A 4,235-nucleotide genomic window follows, 5' to 3' on the forward strand; every position below is an offset into this window, starting at 1 on the left:
CTTGAATATTTGCTTTTCCTCCAAAGAAAAAACCTGAAGTGATACTGCTGATGTCTGTGAAGTTAACTGTGAAGTTAGCTGTGGGAAGCATGCTAAAAAACTGAAGCTCTTGAGTTCACCATGGGGCTAAGGAGAAACAGCAGTAAAAAATGGTTGGAAGGAAGCTTCTGCGCCCACAAGACACCTCACTTCAAGCAAGGGGAAGTAAAATTTAACTGGGTTCTGGTGTCTTCTCAGTTTGCAGATGGGATTTGCAGAATCTTTCATTCTGAGGGAGGTAAGGAACAAGTTAGGGGAGGACAGTTGGCCTGCCAGGCTAGCCCTGAAATCACTTAACAGGGATTCTCACAGGCCCCCAAATGTGTTCCATGATAGGACTTCCCTAGTCACGTCTCCAAGGTCCAAAGCCTCCCCAGACTTACAGAGTTAGAGGACCCTGGATGGGCATAGGATGAAAGAAACACCAACAGCTAGTTGTAGCAAGAAACACCAACCATAGCTAGTTCTATGTTCCAGAGTATGGCACAAAGACTTCAGGGTCACCTGTCCCTTGGACTATAAACTCAGTGCTTGGTGGCATAAACCCACTTAGAATCAAAGGCTTCCTTTTGAGTTTTTTCAGGTAGATTCCTTACACTGTTGGATTTTGCTATCATTTGATCAGTGATCTCATTCTCGTTGCTTTTATCATTTAAATTAGATAACAAAAAGCTCTAATGAGTGGAGTATTGGTGGACTTAACTGAAATATTTTCATGCGGAGCTCTAGAAATAAAGATAGAATTTGTCTGCGAATTTGTTTTCTTGGATTGCCAGAATTTGGCTCTTTGTAACTGTGTATGCTTTCTTAGAAGGCAGGCTTGGTATGCTCAAACCCGGTTTTCAACTCTTCTTGCCGCCTTCAGCCAGCTTGAATCTATTTCCAGGGTTCTTTGGAGTCCAAGGATGCAAATGAGGTCTCTTATATTTCTTGCATTTTCAAGAAAGGCCCTTCAGAAAAGAATAAAGTTTTTCAAAGAAAATAGTTTTTACTCAGTTTCTGAAAGGATATTTTTTTTCCATTCAAATATAACTAACAGTGTTATTATTAGTTTCATTTTTCACATGTAAGGCAACTTCTCCACTGTAATGGCTCCTAACCCCTTCCTGAATACAGAGCTTTCTGCTGTGTCAAATTTAGGGCATGTGATATGCAAAATTCAAATGCATTATATACCAGGAGCAAAGTCTTCAGAAAGAACTGAGACAGCTTCAAATGAGAGCTCAGCTCTCCAGAGGCCCCTGCTTCGGGGCTTTATTGCCTCTCCCCTGGAAGGGCCCAGGATTTTCACATCCTGGATTCAGAATCCCACATCTCAGGCGGGACTCCTGATTTTGAACAAAGCACAAATTGAAAGTTTTTACCCCTTGGACCTTGGAGCTTCTGGAAGCTGCAGAAACTGGGGGACTTGCACAGCTGTGAGGCATGAGAGAGCTACTTGCAAGCCAAGAGCAGTGGGACTCCCCACCTCCCCCTTGTCTTTCCCTTTCATTCCTCTCAAGCTGCAAGGCTCCTCTCTTGCCTTTCTTTCAGAAATAGAGGGTCCTTTGCTTTCTGTCATTTTTTAAAATTCTATTTGACCAAATCTTTCAATGTTTATTTTTGAGAGAGAGAGAGAGAGAGAGAGAGCGAGGCAGCGTGCAAGCGGGGGAGGAGCAGAGAGAGGGAGACACAGAATCCGAAGCAGGCTCCAGGCTCTGAACTGCCAGCACAGCCTGGAGACAGCCTGGACCCGGAGACCTGCCCCTGCCCGCCCCCCACGTGGGGATGAAGATCCAGATTCGTGCATGTGGAACCATTAAAAAAAGGTTCCCTGACCGGGAATCGAACCCGGGCCGCGGCGGTGAAAGCGCCGAATCCTAGCCACTAGACCACCAGGGAGCTGCCAGCCACTTCTTTTTAAGAAGCACGAGTACTCTCCGCGTTAAGCGGTGGCTATTTCCCGTCTGTTTGCTCTGGGTGACGCGCACCCCTCTCAGTAATTGTCCCCTAAGGCCGTTCCCTCTATAAAAGATGCCCCACAACAAAGACCTTACACTGTGCGGGACAGCGATTGCGCCCCGGGGCCCCGCCAGGTCCACAAGTCACCCCGTCCAGGCCGCACCCGTGGCTGCGTGTGGACACAAGGTCGCCGCGAAGAGGCGGGAGGGGAGGCCCCCGGAGTGAGACCCCGCAGTCCCCAACATCCCCCAAAGTTTGGGACGCAGCGACAGAGGCGGCGCGGACCGAGACGGCTTTCGAGGCAGGCTCGGCAGCCCTGGACTGGACTCAGGTCCCGCCCCCCCCCCCCACCCCTGCCCGCGGCCCCCCAGCCACACGCCACATGCCTGCTTTGTCCGAAAATCCTGCTGCTGCTTTTGTTAATTGCCGTCTCGGAGCCACACGATCGGCTTGCTGACTCGGGCAAACGACTCTCCCGATACAGGCGGGAGATCAGTTTAACGCTGGCACCTTGGCTCCCTCTCCCCTAAGTCTAGGGATCGTGGGTTTGAGCCGCCGTTGTTCTTTTTCGGGGGGAGTGGTGTTGCGGGGGGGAGTGAGGGGGCGGCTCTGTCCCTCTTCCAGGCCTGTCCTCGAGGGCAAGGGGTTAGGGCCGGGGCCCCTCAGCGTAGCTCCTCTTGCGGGGTGTGGAATCCCACGTGCCTTCCGTTTCAGCCAACAGAGAGGCTCCAAGGACCGCTCGACTGGGTTTGCGGGAACCCAGCTGATCCAAGTGTATTAGTTTGTGGTTCTCGAGCCCCGATTGCCCGTCTTGCTCCTGGAGGGGAAGGTTCAAATACTCCTTCCTCCTGTCCACGTACAACCACAGAGGGTCCGGACACGACAGAAAGACAGTGAATCCTCTCCCCTGGCTGGGGGTGGTAGGAGAAAAATAGAATTTGGAGGGAAGGAAAGGGGGGAGGGTGACCTAAAGAAATTCAATGATGGAAAGCTACTTTGAAGGCCACATTTTTTGGAAGCAGGTCCTCCGGTTGCTGGTGACGATGGTGCATCCCTAACTGCATTTTGAGCCAAAGCAGAACAAAGCAGAGCACTGTGGGCTGATGTCCAGTGAATATGCTGCCCGCACTTCCTTCGGGTTGGAGCACTTGAACTTTGAGCGAGAAGGCCACGCGGTAACCATTGCACTGAGATCAACCGCTGGAGAAAATGGCATATTCTTCGCCAAACTTTTTAAGCTGTACTTCTAAAGGAAAAAGAGAAAGGGGGAGAGGGACAAGAAAGAAAAGCAAAGAAAGAAAGAACATTAGTCTTTCCCAGCATTGGTCGGCTAGCATTTTGCTGTGAGGTGAGCTTGAAAACCCCTCCAGGCACATGCTTTCTGTGAAAACCGCCTTTACCTCTTGACCTGTCCTAGGTTAAAAATCGCACTCCTTGACCTGTTGAACGGGAAAATTATAAAAGGCAAATAAAAGAAGTGTCAGGTATTGTAAAAGGTAAAACAAAACTGTTCTTCAAAACGAATCTCAAAAGGGATGAGGAGGAAATCGAATAATCATGAAATCTGCCTGCACTGTCTCTGGCTCCTGAATAGATTTATACTTACTCTATGTGGTCTTCGAACGAATTCATTCCAGGCAGGGAATCGTGGATTGGCCTGTATTCGTGTTCGGTATTTTAAAACAGCCAAATGTCCTAAGATGTGGCCTTTGCTACGGTACTGACTAAAACACACAGGCATGATTAAAATATTGGACTAAAGGAGTCGAGTAGAATAAGCGATGGCGGCAGGAATCGGAAGGACCCCTCTGCCAGGAGGGCCGCGGGGCGGCGCAGAGCCAAAGGGCTGGCGGAGGAAGAGCGCGCACCCGACGTCTGCCCTGGGGCCCCTCGTCCTGGAGGCGGACACCCTGCGTTCGGTGCGGTTCCCGAGGCCAGGCTGCTGAGGGCGCCAGGGTCCTGTCCTCGGGGGAGGCGGGGAGGCGTGGGGTCCTTTGCCGGGACCGCTCCGGGGGCGCGGGCTCCTCGCCCGCAGGGACGCGGCTGGTTTCAGGGCCTTGGGCAGTTCAAGCGAAGTCGGCGGGCCGGACGGGTGTGGCCGAAATGCCGTTTTTGGGGGTTAGAGCCGGAGGCCCGGCCGCCTGCCTCGTTTCCGTAGTGTAGTGGTTATCACGTTCGCCTCACACGCGAAAGGTCCCCGGTTCGAAACCGGGCGGAAACAACTTCCTTTTACGACCCCCTCCTCCACGCCCCCC

General features: G+C 51.6%; 2 non-coding genes across 2 annotated transcripts; one reads left to right on the plus strand and one right to left on the minus strand.

The window, feature by feature from the left end:
* Nucleotides 1–1,848: 1,848 nt before the first annotated feature.
* On the minus strand, nt 1,849–1,920 carry TRNAE-UUC (transfer RNA glutamic acid (anticodon UUC)). The gene has a single exon. It is a non-coding gene; the product is annotated as a tRNA-Glu (tRNA).
* Nucleotides 1,921–4,128: 2,208 nt separating this feature from the next.
* TRNAV-CAC (transfer RNA valine (anticodon CAC)) lies at nt 4,129–4,201 on the plus strand. The gene has a single exon. It is a non-coding gene; the product is annotated as a tRNA-Val (tRNA).
* Nucleotides 4,202–4,235: the final 34 nt, after the last annotated feature.

The sequence above is a fragment of the Panthera uncia genome, assembly GCF_023721935.1.
Source record: "Panthera uncia isolate 11264 chromosome C1 unlocalized genomic scaffold, Puncia_PCG_1.0 HiC_scaffold_4, whole genome shotgun sequence".
Classification (NCBI taxonomy): Eukaryota; Metazoa; Chordata; class Mammalia; order Carnivora; family Felidae; genus Panthera; species Panthera uncia.